This window comes from Lepidochelys kempii, chromosome 25 (genome assembly GCF_965140285.1).
Source record: "Lepidochelys kempii isolate rLepKem1 chromosome 25, rLepKem1.hap1, whole genome shotgun sequence".
In the NCBI taxonomy this organism is placed as follows: Eukaryota; Metazoa; Chordata; order Testudines; family Cheloniidae; genus Lepidochelys; species Lepidochelys kempii.
In genome coordinates this window covers 5604340-5622445 of record NC_136404.1, presented here as the reverse complement: position 1 = coordinate 5622445, position 18106 = coordinate 5604340, and the positions used below count along the sequence as shown (strand labels likewise).

Genomic DNA, 18106 nt, shown 5'->3' with positions numbered 1-18106 from the left:
ATTTACGGAAGGCAGGGCATTGTGTGGGTCTGGGTTTATAACGACTGGATGGTGCTGAGGGCATAGGACTGAGACAGGAGAGCCACTCCAGACACGTGGGCCCATGGGTGCTCTTGCTTACTCCCTTGGAGTGATATTGACAGCCCAGGAGGCTGCAGACCATGGAAGGGGTGCAGTGCTAACTCCTGCATGGAACAGGGCAATTCAGACTCTGGGCACCATTAATCCTGCAGATGTAACTGCTCTCTGCAAACCACAGCTACTATCCCTACATCAATCGCGCACCACTAGAAACGGGATCTTGAGTCACTTCAGTATTCAACTGCATTTTCTTATGTGCCTTGCCTTGTGAGAAGTGTAGTTCGGAGCCTGATGCTTCCATTTTATCGGATTAGCCAGGCTCCCTCAATGGACTATATCTCCCATTATACATCCGTAATCATCCGACTGCTATGATGCACCACACCGCTCATCTGAGGAAAATCCATTTTGTATTATGGGAGATGTAGTTCTCCAGGAAACCCAGCCCATAGAAGAGAACAGAGCTTCACCTACAATTCCCGTAAGGCAATATGACATAAGGGAAAAGCATCCATCCCCCATCACTGAACTGGACAGACCCACGCCTTGCCCCTTGTACTTCGCTCCTTCCAGAGGCACCAGAACGTGCAGTGACTGATGCAAAAAATAATGTCCTGATTCAGGAGTTGTTTTCAGGCTACCACTCAAACAGGATCTTCCCGGCTAATGGGCCCTTTCGGTGACTGCAGCCCTCCCCAGCACCTGAATGGTCTCATTATCAAGCCATGAGGAAGAGCAGCTAGTTGGCAGAGGACATGTGATGGAGGGTCTTCTGGACAGTCTGGACTGGCCCTTTGGCTAATGTAATGAACACCAAGCACAGACCCTTAGATAAGAGCCTCTGCAGAGCTGCTGTTCCAGCTCCTGAAGGATCACCCATTCAGTGGATAAGTCGGATGGTTCATGCAGGCAGCAGCAGTCACCTTGGCTGGTGAGCACCATAGAATCATAGACTTTAAGGTCAGAAGGGACCATTATGATCGTCTAGTCTGACCTCCTGCACAACGCAGGCCACGGAATCTCACCCACCCGCTCCTGTAACAACCCCCAACCGATGACTGAGCTACTGAAGTCCTCAACTCGTGGTTTAAAGACTTCAAGGTGCAGAGACTCCTCCAGCAAGTGACCCGCGCCCCACGCTGCAGAGGAAGGTGAAAAACCCGCAGGACCTCTGCCAATCTGAGTGGCCACCGGGCTCCTTGCTGGGCCAGCGCTGAGTGCTTTGCTCTTTGGGGGTGACACACGTCAGAGAGATGGGGGCAGTGCCTGTGAGCCGGACGGCGAGAGGAAAGGCCACCGGCGGCAATGCCAGCAGGAGCAGCCGCAGCACACCCATCCCACATGTGAATTCTGGGGGCTGTGCTGAACCCCATCAGCCAAGCTGCCTTGCTGCTATGTAACCATTGGGTGGCTAGAGTTCTAGGTCCCTCCTGGGCCTAAAAAATCCCAACTCCCACAGAAAAGTAGCTGGAGACCCAGAGTTCAGTCTCTTAGGATTTTCAGCAAGGATTGCACAGAGTCAACCTCCCCACATTCAGGTCCCAAAAGGAGCTAAAGAAATGAATTTAATTAAACAACTTTATAAAAATCTTATGATAAAAATAATCATCTAATTTTACAGCATAACATGACTATTTTATAATCCAGTATATTCACTTATACATAAACATAAATAAAGAAAACAAATTTAAATCTGAACACTTCAGTCCCCACAGAAACACAGTGAGAAGAAACTGAAAGTTCCCAAAAGTTTCAGTTGAGTTCACCTGAGTCTCTGATCACCAACATCTTCCCTCCACTTGCTTGTAGGAATTTCAGTTGGAATCCAGGCTGACTCTTCCCCTGCTGAAATCACTGCTAGCCAGTCAGCTGACTGATTAACCAACCACTCAGTTAAGTGTCTAGATTTAAAGAAAACCCTGTTACAAGAAGATACAAACCTGAGACTAGCAACATGTAAATGACTCCGTCCCCATTAGTACATTTAAAGAAAAGTTGGTGAGTCGGACGAGTTCAGACAATGTAACTAGAACAGTTTGGCTAAAACCAAACAACATTCAACGCATACAATTAAAATAGAAATTATTTTCCCCTCCAAATTCCCCCTGGCTATAATTAGCATTGCCCAGGCTTCCCTGTTAGAGGGTTCACAATAACACTAACCTGCTGCAAAATGCTTCAGACTTAGGGACAACAACCTGCTTCCTGCTCCTGGGTTCAGCTTCCCACAACTCACACAAGGCACATGGCCCCCTGTAAAGCAGCTGCCCTGATCGCTCGCCCTCAGGGTGTCTGACCCCAGCAACAGGGAACCTACTGGAGCAGACCCACAACTGCTATACCCACTTCCAGAAGCTTCTTTGTTTTTCTGCTCCAGTTCCAGTTAACAAAATGCATGTTAGACAAGTTTGGCTGCAAGGAAGAATTCGAGGTACACTGGGGACAACACCTGATTCCTGTCAGGTTGCAGAACTGGGCTGACATCAGAATCCAAACACACTCTGGTCAGTGCAAGCAGAGGCAGTCCTCTCATGATCTGGACTCGATGTATGCAGTATGGATGTCATGGATAATTGAAACAAATGGGGAGAAACAGAATCAAAACCACTGTTTAAACACCTTCCCTCAGCCCGCCCCCCCCCCCGCCTTCTCAAGGACTCCTGACCAAACAGCACAATACACATGGTAACAAACTGAAACAAAGCCTTTGTTTCAGTTTGTTAGCATATGCATTGTGCTGTTAAATCCATTTAAAGAATGAATGTCCTCCCTAGCCCTGTTCTGCTCCTTTAAGGAGCAGAGCACAGCCCCACCCCCTCTGGTGGGGGGCAGGCTAGACCCAAGTCTTTCTGGTACCCGTACCCACTAAATATCTCTTGCCGGTACTGCAGACTGGAGGGTACTACCCCACTTGCACTCCTGCCCATGGGTCTCTTAAAGAGATATCTCCCCGCTGGGCACATGGGTTACAGCTACAGACGAGGTCACTGACATAGGTCATCAAGGGTATAAGCACCGACTCCATGGGTGCTCTAGGGCTAGGGCACTCACCGGGGAAAAATGGTAGCCCCCTTCTCAGCCTCCCCTTCCTCCCCCATCACCTCCCACCCACCGGCGGGCCCCGCCGATCAGCGCCTCCCTCTCCCTCCCCATGCCTCCCCACCCGCCGCAATCAGTTGTTTTGTGGCAGGCAGGAGGCTCTGGGGGCAGGGGGGAGGAGTGAGGACATGGCGTGCTCAGAGGAGGGGGCAGGAAGAGGCAGGGCAGGGGTGGGGATTTGGGGGAAAGGGTGGAGGCTTTCTTCCGGCAACTCGCAGAAGTTACTAGATCGCAGGCCCTGGTTCTCACGGGAGACTTCAATCACCCTGATATCTGCTGGGAGAGCAATACAGCGGTGCACAGACAATGCAGGAAGTTTTGGGAAAATGTAGGGGACAATTTCCTGGTGCAAGTGCTGGAGGAACCAACTGGGGCAGAGCTCTTCTTGACCTGCTGCTCACAAACCGGGAAGAATTAGTAGGGGAAGCTAAAGTGGATGGGAACCTGGGAGGCGGTGACCATGAGATGGTCGAGTTCAGGATCCTGACACAAGGAAGAAAGGAGAGCAGCAGAATACAGACCCTGGACTTCAGAAAAGCAGACTTTGACTCCCTCAGGGAACTGATGGGCAAGATCCCCTGGGAGAATAACATGAGGGGGAAAGGAGTCCAGGAGAGCTGGCTGTATTTTAAAGAATCCTTATTGAGGTTACAGGGACAAACCATCCCGATGTGTAGAAAGAATAGTAAACATGGCAGGCAACCAGCTTGGCTTAACAGTGAAATCCTTGCTGCTCTTAAATACAAAAAAAGAAGCTTACAAGAAGTGGAAGATTAGACAGATGACCAGGGAAGAGTATAAAGATATTGCTCGGGCTTGCAGGAGTGAAATCAGGAAGGCCAAATCACACCTGGAGTTGCAGCTAGCAAGAGATGTTAAGAGTAACAAGAAGGGTTTCCTCAGGTATGTTAGCAACAAGAAGAAAGTCAAGGAGAGTGTGGGCCCCTTACTGACTGAGGGAAGCAACCTCGTGACAGAGGATGTGGAAAAAGCAAATGTACTCAATGCTTTTTTTGCCTGTCTTCACGAACAAGGTCAGCTCCCAGACTACTGCACTGGGGAGCAAAGCATGGGGAGGAGGTGACCAGCCCTCTGTGGAGAAAGAAGTGGTTCAGGACTATTTAGAAAAGCTGGACAAGCACAAGTCCATGGGGCCGGATGCGTTGCATCCGAGAGTGCTAAAGGAGTTGGCGGATGTGATTGCAGAGCCATTGGCCATTATCTTTGAAAACTCATGGCAATCGGGGGAGGTCCTAGATGACTGGAAAAAGGCTAATGTAGTGCCCATCTTTAAAAAAGGGAAGAAGGAGGATCCGGGGAAGTACAGGCCAGTCAGCCTCACCTCAGTCCCTGGAAAAATCATGGAGCAAGTCCTCAAGGAATCAATTCTGAAGCACTTAGAGGAGAGGAAAGTGATCAGGAACAGTCAGCATGGATTCACCAAGGGCAAGTCATGCCTGACTAATCTAATTGCCTTCTATGACGAGATAACTGACTCTGTGGATGAGGGGAAAGCAGTGGACATGTTGTTCCTTGACTTTAGCAAAGCTTTTGACACGGTCTCCCACAGTATTCTTGCCAGCAAGTTAAAGAAGTATGGGCTGGATGAATAGACTATAAGGTGGATAGAAAGCTGGCTAGATTGTCGAGCTCAACGGGTAGTGATCAATGGCTCCATGTCTAGTTGGCAGCCGGTATCAAGTGGAGCGCCCCAAGGGTCAGTCCTGGGGCCGGTTTTGTTCAATATCTTCATAAACGATGTGGAGGATGGTGTGGATTGCACCCTCAGCAAGTTTGCAGATGACACTAAACTGGGAGGAGTGGTAGATATGCTGGAGGGTAGGGATAGGATACATAGGGCCCTAGACAAATTGGAGGATTGGGCCAAAAGAAATCTGATGAGGTTCAACAAGGACAAGTGCAGAGTCCTGCACTTAGGATGGAAGAATCCCATGCACCGCTACAGACTAGGGACCGAATGGCTCGGCAGCAGTTCTGCAGAAAAGGAGCTAGGGGTTACAGTGGACGAGAAGTTGGATATCAGTCAACAGTGTGCCCTTGTTGCCAAGAAGGCCAATGGCATTTTGGGCTGAATAAGTAGGGGCATTGCCAGCAGATCGAGGGACGTGATCGTTCCCCTCTATTCGACATTGGTGAGGCCTCATCTGGAGTACTGTGTCCAGTTTTGGGCCCCACACTACAAGAAGGATGTGGAAAAATTTGAAAGAGTCCAGCGGAGGGCAACAAAAATGTTTAGGGGACAGGAACATACATGACTTATGAGGAGAGGCTGAGGGAACTGGGGATGTTTAGTCTGCGGAAGAGAAGAATGAGGGGGGATTTGATATCTGCTTTAACTACCTGAAAGGGGGTTCCAAAGAGGATGGATCTAGACTGTTCTCAGTGGTAGCAGATTACAGAACAAATGGTCTCAAGTTGCAGTGGGGGAGGTTTAGGTTGGATATTAGGAAAAACTTTTTCACTAGGAGGGTGGTGAAACACTGGAATGCGTTACCTAGGGAGGTGGTGGAATCTCCTTCCTTAGAAGTTTTTAAGGTCAGGCTTGACAAAGCCCTGGCTGGGGCGATTTAATTGGGGATTGGTCCTGCTTTGAGCAGGGGGTTGGACTAGATGACCTCCTGAGGTCCCTTCCAACCCTGATATTCTATGATTCTATGATTCTATGGAGTGGGGGCAGGGCCTGGGGCAGAGCTGGTGGTCAAGCACCCCTGGCACACTAGAAAGTCGGCGCCTGTGATCAACGGCCCCTACAAAGTACGTGTAGCAATGGGACACTGCATTTTACTCTTTCTCTATCAGGTCATGTGACTAGGGAAATTCATGGGTATTAACAGTGTGCGTACTAGCAACCCTAGCAGTAGTGTTTTACCCTGTTCTGTTATAGTTACTTCCTGTATAATATCATTACTCTTGCAAACATTATGTGTGTTTGTCATTTCTTGGAAGTCTCCAGCCATCTTGCAAGTAAGTGTGGGTTGCCCTGTGATTAGAATTTTCCTTCCAAGCTGCCCTGGTGACCCTGCCAGGGGAAGGACCAAGGGGGGCGAAGAAACCGCCAAATCAATTCCTATGGGAAGAAAATCAGGAAGTTAAGCCCTGCAGAGCTGGAGTCGGGATCCAGAGGAACCCAGGCCTGTCCATCAAAGTCCATCAGGAGGTTGGCATTAAAAGAGGTAAGCAGGTGGAAAGGGGCGCTACACATTTGAGGTGCATGGATGATCTGAGACAGCTAGGTGCTCTGTGAAAGCTATGCCATGATGACATCAATCAATCACATTTCTACAGCACACGTCACCGTAGTGTCTAGGCACTGGGTTGTGACACTTGAACTGTCTCATCTTCTCATTTCAAGCACCAAGTTCGTATCCAGTCTCATCTGCTGCCCACTCTCACCCTTGTGCTGCAATTGATGCTCCCCAGTTGTACTGACGGCATTTTTCCAAGGTCATTCACAGGTGGCTCCTCTGTGTTATTTCTCTGGGTGTGTGTTTGTGACTCGCCCCAGTTGTAGGTTAGAGCTGGGTTCATTGGTGGGTTTCATTAGCGTGGTCATTCTGACCCTCCTGGAGCATGCTGCCCAGATATCACAGTCATGAATACAACATAAGAGCCTGTTAAATAAGAACAGCTCTCAACCCCTCCCCTGCGGCACCCACCAGACACCTCCCGCACCTCTCTGCTCTGTTTGTCATCATTACCTTTTCTTCACGCTCCTTCACCAAGTGGAGAATCCGCAATGTTCCCATTTGAATTCATTTCTCAGTTAGGTATTTGGGAGATGAAGTATCGAATGCTTTACTCAAATCTAAATATATCACATCTGCTGCATCCACCTCATCCACAGATTTTTTAAAGCTATTTTAAAAAAAGCAATCAATCCTTCTGGCAAGATGTGTCCCTGTAAACCTGCATTGCCTTCTGCTTAGGCTTCCATTACCCTCTAGATAGGCAGCAATTTTGCTAGGAACAAACGTTAGACTTAGGCACATGGAATTGCAGAAATCACTTTTGTTTGAAAACGGATGCTACATTTACTTTTTTCCAATCTCCCTGGCCCTCCACTGCTGTCCATGATCTTACAAACCCAACCGTCAGTATGGTGCTTTGCTAATTCCTTGAATATCCTAACTTCAGTCTATTATAGGAGTGAACAGGCGAGGTTCCGTGGCCTGCAAGGTGCAGGAGGTCAGACTAGATGATCCTGGTGGTCCCTTCTGACCTTAAAGTCTATGAGTCTAACATAACACAGTGACCCGTAAAGGGCTGGGAGGCCAGGGGTTAGCCAGCCCTGTTCAATCAGCCCTGCCTGTGCCATAATCAGATGTCTCCATGGTTTGTTTGGACTTTTGTTGCCCACTCAGAGTGACCCAGCCAGGGGACTAAGCCACATGAATCCCCAGGAGAGACAGAGAACCCTAGTGAGAGGGAATTGAGGCAGGGAGTGCTATGGGGCAGGCATGCCCTATGACACCTCGGATGCAGGGCATCCCAGCTGGATGATTCATGTGTGTTTAGATCTGATTTTCACTCTTTAACAGTGAGGGTAACTCTCAAATTTATTAGGGTTTCCATGGATGCACAATCTTTGTAAAGTTAAGAGTTCATACAATCAGGGCCATGTATAATAATCTGCTGTCTGTTCCAGGCTCATGGACAAAAGATGTGGTAATTAAATAGCTTTGTCGAACTGGATGTCATGAAATGGAGGCATGCTATAGGATCGTCCTTTAGTGCTAATGATGCAAACTTCCAGCTCTCTAGGAGGAGGGTCTGAGACTGTGGACCCAGAATGGTTCAGTAGATCCAATAATGCAACAACCTATGCATTTTGAAGCACTTGGAGGAGGGGAAGGTGATCAGGAACAGTCAACATGGATTCACCAAAGGCAAGTCATGCCTGACCAACCTGATTGCCTTCTATGATGAGATAACTGGCTCTGTGGATATGGGGAAAGCGGTGGACATGATATATCTTGACTTTAGCAAAGCTTTTGATACGGTCTCCTACAGTATTCTTGCCAGCAAGTTAAAAAAGTGTGGATTGGATGAATGGACTATAAGGTGGATAGAAAGCTGGCTAGATCATTGGCTCAAAGTGATCAATGGCTCCATGTCTAGTTGGCAGCCGGTATCAAGCAGAGTGCCCCAAGGGTCGGTCCTGGGGCCAGTTTTGTTCAACATCTTCATTAATGACCTGGATGATGGGATGGATTGCACCCTCAGCAAATTCGCAGATGACACTAATGCGACATTTAGAACAGAAGAATCCCATGCAGTGCTACAGGCTGGGGACCGACTGGCTAAGCAGCAGTTCTGCAGAAAAGGACCTGGGGATTACAGCGGATGAGAAGCTGGATATGAGTCAACAGTGTGCCCTTGTAGCCAATAAGGCTAACAGCATATTGGGCTGCAATAGTGGGAGCATTGTCAGCAGATCGAGGGAAGTGATTATTCCCCTCTATTCGCCAGATGTGAGGTCACATCTGGAGTATTGCTTCCAGTTTTGGTCCCCCCCGCCCCCTCCAGAAAGATGCGGACAAATTGGAGAGAGTCCAGGAGAGGACAATGAAAATGATCAGGGGGCTGGGGCACATGACTTATGAGGGGAGGCTGAGGGAACTGGGCTTATTTAGTCTGCAGAAGAGAGGAGTGAAGGGGGATTTGATAGCAGCCTTCAACCACCTGAAGGGGGGTTCCAAAGAGGATGGAGCTCAGCTGTTCTCAGTGGTGGCAGATGACAGAACAAGGAGCAATGGTCTCAAGTTGCAGTGGGGGAGGTCTACGTTGGATATTAGGAAACACTATTTCACTACGAGGGTGGTGAAGCATTGGAATGGGTTACCTAGGGAGGTGGTGGAATCTCCATCCTTAGAGGTTTTTAAGGCCTGGCTAGACAAATCCCTGGTTGGGATGATTTAGTTGGGGTTGATCCTGCTTTGAGCAGGGGGATGGACTAGATGACCTCCTGAGGTCTCCTCTAACCCTAATCTTATATGGTTCTATGAACCTGCCTCTGAAGGGTGAAAATTTTCCATCAAAACCTTTTTATATATAAAATGGTTTTTGGGGAAAACAGAAACTTTAATGCAAAATTTTCCATTTCCATTTAATACTTTTGGGTTTCCTGCTCCCCACCTTCCTCCCAGGCTTTCTACCTCCCTCCTCCCTTCATCTCCTGCTTCCACTCCTAGCCACATATCTCCCACGCTGCACGTACAGCCCACTGCCCATCTCAGAGGCATCCTCCTTCAAGACCCTCTCCAGCGAACTTTTCCTCCCTCTCTGCCTGTTGCAAACGGTGTTGATTTATCTTTCCTTCCTTAGCCTATATGCTTCTTGGGGCGGGAGCGGCAGCTGGAAGTGCTGGGTAAATGCATGGGACTCTAAGATTGTGCTTTAGTGATAACAAACTATCCAGCTCTGTGACTCACTCCTGCAGGGACATGGTCCTGTTCTTGTCTCAGCGTAGCCAGTCTGCAGGCATCGATAGCAAGGCCCCAGTGAGTTCAGATCATCCCCCATGTGACTTTCTGCGGAACGAGGCCAGTGAGCTGGGGTTTTCTCTCTGTTGTACTGAAGGAATAGCACAGGGATGGGCAAACTACAGCCCGGGGGCCACATCGGGCCCTTCAGATGTTTTAATTTGGCCCTCAAGCTCTGCACGTTGCCCCCGCCCCAAGTGCTGCCCCTGCAGCTCTCATTGGCCGGGGCAGTGCCTGTGGATGGGGCAGCACGGAAAGCCACCTGGCCATGCCTCTGCGTAGGAGCCGGAGGAGGGGACATGCCACTGTTTCCAGGAGCTGCTTGAAGAAAGTGCCGCCCAGAGCCTGCATCCCAACCCCCAGCCCTGATCTCCCTCCCACCTTCTGAATCCCTCCAGAGCACCCTCCTGCACCCCCAACCCCTCATCCCAACCCCCACCCCAGAGCCCGCACCCCCAGCTGGACCCCCCTCCCCACACACCCCAACCCGCTGCTCCAGCCCAGAGCCCCCTCCTACACCCTGAACCCCTCATTTCTGGCTCCACCCCAGAGCTCACACCCCCAGCTGGAGCTCTCACGCCCTCCTGCAGCCCAACCCCCAATTTCGTGAGCATTCATGACCCACCATACAATTTCCATACCCAGATGTGACCCTTGGGCCAAAACATTTGCCGCTCCCCCCCCACCCCCCAACCTCCTGGAATAGCAGCTTACAGGAGGCATCAAAGAAGAAAACAGAAGGACTCGGACTCCAAAGGAGCTGCACTGGAAGCAGCCGGGAGCAGGTGAGTGCTGGGATCCTGTACAGGCAGAGCAGAGCAGAGCAGAGAAACCAGCACAAAGCTCAGCGCATGCCAGAAATGCAGAGAGGAGAGGGCTTTTCCTGGGGCGGGGGAGGGAGGGCAGTGGAGCAGCTGAGCTGTAAAATTCATCAAGTGCATCTTAAGGCAATAACAAATGCCATAGCAACCTTCAAAAGCTGGCTTCCAACAAACCCGCCAGAGGCAAGGGGAGAGAATTTGCTCACTTCTTCTACTTCCAGTTCCCAATCCTGCCGGTGAAGCTGCCCTCACTCCTGGAAGGGATGTGACAGCCCAGCAATGCACTCAGCTCCCAGTATGGTCCCCGAGACCCTGGAGCAATGAGGGGACCAGCAATAGGAAAATCCTGCTTGCCAGAGCTACCCTGAGCCATCCTCTGACCGTGGAGGCTCTACGCCCAGTGAACGAGTGTATTGCAATGGCCCCAAACACCATTGTGATGGAATTTCATTTGTGTAACAGGACCCAGCAAAATCAGTTAACTCCCAGCCCACCTCGCGAATCGGCTGTGGTGAAAGCCTTGGTCTCCCTGCCCAAACCTCAAACAGACAGCAGTTCATCGCAGGGATTGGGACTTGCTCAGGGAGGCCCCATGATCTAATGCCTTTAATAAGTAATGACAGCAGCAGTCCTGCTCTCGCTGAAGTCTAAACCTGTCCTGTGCATTATTGTTATTATCACATATTATTTGTATTGCAGGAGCGTGTAAGGGCCCAAGTCACGGACTAGGACCCTAGTGTGCTAGGAGCTGTACAAACACAGAACAAAAAGTCAGTCCCAACTGCAAACAGCTTCCATGCTAAGTATGAGACTAGAGGAGAGGAGGCTACAGGCAGGCAGGTGGGGGAGCACAAGGAAACAGTGAGACAATGTGGATCAGCAGGATGGGCAGTGGCTAAACCCCTTAGGGTTTGGAGAGCACGGCCCTTTAAAACCTCATCCTAAGGCAGAAGAAGTGCTTGTTGTTCCAGGGAGAAGGATGGGGAGAGGGGGAGAACCAGAGACTTCCCCAGCAGACAGCTCATACAGACTGTCTCTCTCTCTCTCTCTCTCTCTCTCTCAAACACACACAACACACAGTTTCTCCCCCTCCCTCCCTGCCCATGTACCCCATCTCCGCATAGCCGGGGAGGGAAGACAGGGCTTAGGTCAGAGCAGGAAAGCTTTCAGTAAGTGCCTTAAAGAGACAGTGCACAGCACCAGACTGTGTGCTGTCTCTTTAAGACACTCATTCACTTACTCGGAGGGCTGGTTCAGACCTCAGACCACAGCAGCTCTCTCCTCGTCAAGTCCTCCTGAGCCCTCGTCCTCTCTCCCCTGCTCTGTGGAGATGGGGTACAGGGGCAGGGGGAGGGAGACACCCTGACATCAGCACATCCCACCCCCCACTCTGCATAGCCAGCAGGAGGGTCCTGGGAGCAGCTGCAGGAGCAAGGTGGCTGCAAAGCAGGGTGGGGAGGGGCAACTGAACCCATGCTGCTGGATGTGTAGGGCTCTGCTAATCAAGTGTGCAGCACTTGAATCACTCCTGGGCGGTCGCCCAACCACGTAGCTTAGAGAGAACACAGGTGCGAGGGTGTCACAGGGATTACTAGAAGACCTGTGCCAAGGGGCATGGATCTCAGTAACCAAGGCTGCGCTGGTGGCAGGTTGTCGGAGGAGATGAAACCCAGTGAAATTGAGCAGAGCCTAGATGCAGTGGGAATACTGGGGAGGCTGAAGGTCCACACTCGAATTTACACCTGCATAGTGAGGGGCAGGGAAGAAATGAGAGCAGCAGAATATGGACCCTGGACTTCAGAAAAGCAGACTTTGACTCCCTCAGGGAACTGATGGGCAGGATCCCCTGGGAGAATAACATGAGGGGGAAAGGAGTCCAGGAGAGCTGGCTGTATTTTAAAGAATCCTTATTGAGGTTACAGGGACAAACCATCCCGATGTGTAGAAAGAATAGTAAATATGGCAGGTGACCAGCTTGGCTTAACAGTGAATTCCTTGCTGATCTTGAACACAAAAAAGAAGCTTACAAGAAGTGGAAGATTGGACAAATCACCAGGGAAGAGTATAAAAATATTGCTCAGAGATGCAGGAGTGAAATCAGGAAGGCCAAATCACACCTGGAGTTGCAGCTAGCAAGAGATGTTAAGAGTAACAAGAAGGGTTTCTTCAGGTATGTTAGCAACAAGAAGAAAGTCAAGGAAAGTGTGGGCCCCTTACTGACTGAGGGAGGCAACCTAGTGACAGAGGATGTGGAAAAAGCGAATGTACTCAATGCTTTTTTTGCCTCTGTCTTCACAAACAAGGTCAGCTCCCAGACTGCTGCACTGGGCAGCACAGCATGGGGAGGAGGTGACCAGACCTCTGTGGAGAAAGAAGTGGTTCAGGACAATTTAGAAAAGCTGGACGAGCACAAGTCCATGGGGCCGGATGCGCTGCATCCGAGAGTGCTAAAGGAGTTGGCGGATGTGATTGCAGAGCCGTTGGCCATTATCTTTCAAAACTCCTGGCGATCAGTGGAAGTCCCGGACGATTGGAAAAAGGCTAATGTAGTGCCCATCTTTAAAAAAGGGAAGAAGGAGGATCCGGGGAAGTACAGGCCAGTCAGCCTCACCTCAGTCCCTGGAAAAATCATGGAGCAGGTCCTCAAGGAATCAATTTTGAAGCACTTAGAGGAGAGGAAAGTGATCAGGAACAGTCAGCATGGATTCACCAAGAGCAAGTCATGCCTGACTAATCTAATTGCCTTCTATGACGAGATAACTGGCTCTGTGGATGAAGGGAAAGCAGTGGACGTGTTGTTCCTTGACTTTAGCAAAGCTTTTGACATGATCTCCCACAGTATTCTTGCCAGCAAGTTAAAGAAGTATGGACTGGATGAATGGACGATAAGGTGGATAGAAAGTTGGCTAGATTGTCAGCTCAACGGGTAGTGATCAATGGCTCCATGTCTAGTTGGCAGCCGGTATCAAGTGGAGCGCCCCAAGGGTCGGTCCTGGGGCCGGTTTTGTTCAATATCTTCATAAATGATCTGGAGAATGGTGTGGACTGCACCCTCAGCAAGTTTGCAGATGACACTAAACTGGGAGGAGTGGTCGATACGCTGGAGGGTAGGGATAGGATACAGAGGGACCTAGACAAATGAGAGGATTGGGTCAAAAGAAATCTGATGAGGTTCAACAAGGACAAGTGCAGAGTCCTGCACTTAGGACGGAAGAATCCCATGCACCGCTACAGACTAGGGACCGAATGGCTCGGCAGCAGTTCTTCAGAAAAGGAGCTAGGGGTGACAGTGGACGAGAAGCTGGATATGAGTCAGCAGTGTGCCCTTGGTGCAAAGAAGGTCAATGGTATTTTGGGATGTATATGTAGGAGCATTGCCAGCAGATCGAGGAACGTGATCGTTCCCCTCTATTCAACACTGGTGAGGCCTCATCTGGAGTACTGTGTCCAGTTTTGGGCCCCACACTACAAGAAGGATGTGGAAAAATTGGAAAGAGTCCAGCGGAGGGCAACAAAAATGATTAGGGGACTGGAACACATGACTTATGAGGAGAGTCTGAGGGAACTGGGATTGTTTAGTCTGCGGAAGAGAAGAATGAGGGGAGATTTGATAGCTGCTTTCAACTTCCTGAAAGAGGGTTCCAAAGAGGATGGATCTAGACTGTTCTCAGTGGTAGCTGATGACAAAATGAGGAGTAATGGTCTCAAGTTGCAGTGGGGGAGGTTTAGGTTGGATATTAGAAAAAACATTTTCACTAGGAAGGTGGTGAAACACTGGAATGCGTTACCTAGGGAGGTGGTGGAATCTCCTTCCTTAGATATTTTTAAGGTCAGGCTTGACAAAGCCCTGGCTGGGATGATTTAGTTGGGGATTGGTCCTTCTTTGAGCAGGGGGTTGGACTAGATGACCTCCTGAAATCCCTTCCAACCCTGATATTCTATGATTCTATGATTCTATGGGAGCGCTATGTACAGTCTCCAAGGAAGCAGACATTGTTAAGGTCCCAAAGAGGTGAAAGTGGGAGGTACCCTTGGAAAATCCTGGGGCCAGAACAGCCCTCTGCTGGTGCACCCATGTCACTCAAGGTGGAGCCGTCAGAGCAGATACTGCAGACTCTGATGGTGGATAAGAAGCGACACAAAAGGAATTAGTCTCAGCATTGAGAGGTGCTGCAACTCCTGCAGCAACAGCCTGATGGAGTGGGCCAGAGCGCTGAGGGACACCTTGAAAGTTGCATTGATGCCCATGTCTGAAAGTTTGCCCTATGAGAGGTTCTGCTCTTTCTCAGGGGTATCGCCCTTACCCTTGGGGGAGGATGAGGATGAGATACGGAGGGACTGCTTGGTGACCCTTGTCCAAGAGTGGGAATGCTCTGATGCCAAAAAGTGGACACGGGTGCTCAAGAGTTTGTGGGGACCTGCTGTGCAAATTATCCATGCCCTGAAAGATTCCCAACCAGTTGCAATGGTGCAAGACTATTCACTCACTCTTGAGAGCCTCTGTGGCATCACTGACAGCAGCAAAAACCAGTATTATTGTTTCTCCCCTGCCAACGGTTCCCAGATTTCATCAAGAAACAAGGCCTTGCTGCAGCAGGTAGTGTAGAAGGAAGAAATCCCTCCCGAGTGCATTGATTCCGCTAGATTGGACCAGATCCTTCAGGGCACCCAGCAAGATGGGATGTGGTGACTGTGGCTGTGGGGGCGGACCCAAAATCCACCCCCGTTCCACAATCTCATTCAAGAGATACCCAAAGAGGAGGCACGATGAAGAAGGGATAGTGTGGGAAGAGAACCCTGTATCCTGAATGGCCCCTTTAAACCTGGACACCCTCAATTTCGTGCTTCAAGGGCCTGTCATCTTGTCTCCATGTTCTCTGGTGACACATCAGCTGATGCCCGACAACCAGATGTTCCTTCAGTAATGAGCAGCCCAGGAATGTGCTGATGTATGATTGTTTGGGGGAATCCAGTAACCTACAGGTCTCTGGGGTAATGTAGGGGCAAGTTGCCTCCTTGGAAACCTGTTCCACACCCTGGGGGCGTGTGGGTTGGATACTAAGAATGCTCCCGCAGAGCAGACGCCAGTTAGGACATGAGGACACTCTAGTTCCACTCGTATGTTTGATTGTCTGCCAGCTGGGAGAGGAGGTGACATCAGCCATTCTTAGCTGCGCCATTGGAGGGACCTAGATGTCATGATGCTGAGGAGCTCAGATAATCCACATCCAGCAATTGCACATCTTCCAGTAGCCACCAGAAGCAGCCTTGACCCTTTGCTTGGCCTTGAATTGACTTCAGGCTCTCAAATTCCACATATACTTCACCATCTGTTGTTATTCCATGAAGAAAAGTCAGCATTTAAGAGGTGGATGTGCAGTCAATTGATTCCCATGTCACTGGGACGAAGAACAGACATTTCAGTCCAGTAGCCTTGAGCTGCCGGTCGGCCAGATAAAGCTGGTACTTTACCAGGAGCTATTTTAATAAACTCCCCGTCAGAGAAAGGCCACGATGCCTTTGCTGTCAGTGAAGGGATTTCATAACCGGCCTCTGAGGTAACAGTGGGGGCAGCAGCCATGATCTCCCCTGGTCTCGTGGGACTGGCTGTGTTTTGTACGGTCGCAGCTCATCACACTTGGACCCAGCCCTGGTTTAGAGCCCTGGGAATGCTTTTCCTGCTCAAAATGCCCTAGTCCCCTCCTGCTCTGTGCTGCCATCCCAGTGCCACCCCACACCTCTGTTGCACAAACAGATCTGCCAAGTGCCCTGGCTCAGCAGCTCGGTACTCTTCCCTCCCCTCAAGGCTCTTCCATCCCAATCCTTTCTTCAGGATAATGCGCATGGAGCAAGGGCTTTCCTTGATGCCTGTCCGGGCACTGTTGCTGTGGATTTGAGGGGTGTGTATACCCCAGAATGTGATCAAGCTAATTCCAACCATATTATGTGCATTCAGCCGCCATGAATTAATGAAATAGAACACTGCATAGGTAAGGGTTAATTTGAAAAACAGGCTTTTAGATCAGGCTTTAGAATCAAAGTCAAAGAAACAAAGTCAAAACTATCTGGCAGTTTCTGCTAATCAGAATGGGAGAAGGGGACAGACAAGTAAACAACTGAGACTGAAAACCTTGGGGGTTGGAAAACCTTGAATCTAGACACCTCTGATATTAGAAGTTTATTGAAAGTTAGAAAAGTGATGATCCAGGCGGGGTCATTATGACCTATCTGTTTTGTAGAAATTAGTTATAAAAGATCAGCTGATTCAGTGTACTTCAGAGCAGTCCTCTGAAGCCATCTTGAGAGATGTTTTTCCCGACACCCTTTCTCCCCTGCGGGTGAGCAACTGGCCTTGGTGGACCAGATGTTAGGTAAAAATCTGGGACGTTCTAAACCTATTGCTTATGTCTGTGTGTGCATAAATCGAATAAACTGCAGTGTTAGATAAAAGCATGCTTATTTGCATTTAATCCTTGATCAGACAGAATTGATGTGTTCCTATTGATTTATTTCTGACACACCCTTGCAGTGAAATAGTTAAGTTACCCCTGTAGGGGGTTCTGAAAACCCCGGGTAACAGCACCTCCTCCATCACCTACTCTGATCTGCCTCTTCATCACCCACTCAAACCCCACATTCCCCACAAAGACAGGCATCTCGCCCCTGGAATCCACTCCGCCCAGGCCCTAGTCCCCTCCCGCTGCTCACTGCCCAACAGCCACTGTTCCTGTGAAGGCTGGAATCAGAGGCCGCTGCTCTCTCTGTGGCTGTGGAGAGAGCTGGGCTGTACCACCCCACATGGCTGGGACCATCTCTGTCCCAGGCTAGCCAGCCACACTTCCTGGCTGTTTCAGGCTCTGGAAGATGCTGCTGCCCTGGGTCCCGTACAGAGGGTGATTTCACAACTTACAGGCTTGAAATATTTGTTTTGACATTTGAGTGATGGCGATGGGCTGCCGGGGGGCCGTGCAGCCCACCAGCCCATTGGCATCAGCACAGAAAGGTGGGACGGGAGACCTACAGGGGGGTTGGAGGCTTTGGGGCCTCTCCACTACTGGGTAGTGAGTTTCTCTTTGTGGGTGTGTCTGCACATCCCATGGTAGTGAGCCCCCAGTGCGGGTCGCCAGACTGGGGCTTGCAGAGCTCACAGTAGTGCACTAAAATAGCTGTATAAATAGCTGTGTAAATGGTGCAGCTCGGGCTCTGAGGCCTAGGAGCAGGTGGGTGTGACGGGTTGGATCACAGAAACCCCTTTGGGACTGCCACCTGATGTGCCTAGACTACCTCTGAGCCCATTTTCTCTGCCATTTTGGGACTTCAGTATCTTGCCTTGTTTGAGCCAGACATGCTTGCCCGCTGCAAACAGATCAAAGTCTGAACCATGTCCCCCACAAGCTGCAGGCTTAACTGAAAACAGCTTAAGAAGTGCTACTGTCTCCCAATGGGGTCCAAACCCCAAATAAATCTGTGCGTGCATAAATCCGTAAACTCATAAATTGTTCGCCCTCTATAACACTAACAGAGGGATATGCACAGCTGTTTGCCCTCCCCCCCACACGTATTAATACTTACTCTGGGTTAATTAATAAGTAAAAAGTGATT

At 49.9% G+C, this 18106-nt stretch overlaps 1 long non-coding RNA gene across 1 annotated transcript in view; it reads right to left on the bottom strand.

Moving 5' to 3' along the window:
* Positions 1-1645: 1645 nt before the first annotated feature.
* The window catches only part of LOC140903164 (uncharacterized), a 39324-nt gene continuing 22863 nt past the window's right edge, over positions 1646-18106 (bottom strand). Inside the window, exon 2 of the long non-coding RNA XR_012156172.1 lies at positions 1646-1982. This is a non-coding gene — a long non-coding RNA (uncharacterized LOC140903164). The remainder of the gene's footprint in view (positions 1983-18106) is intronic.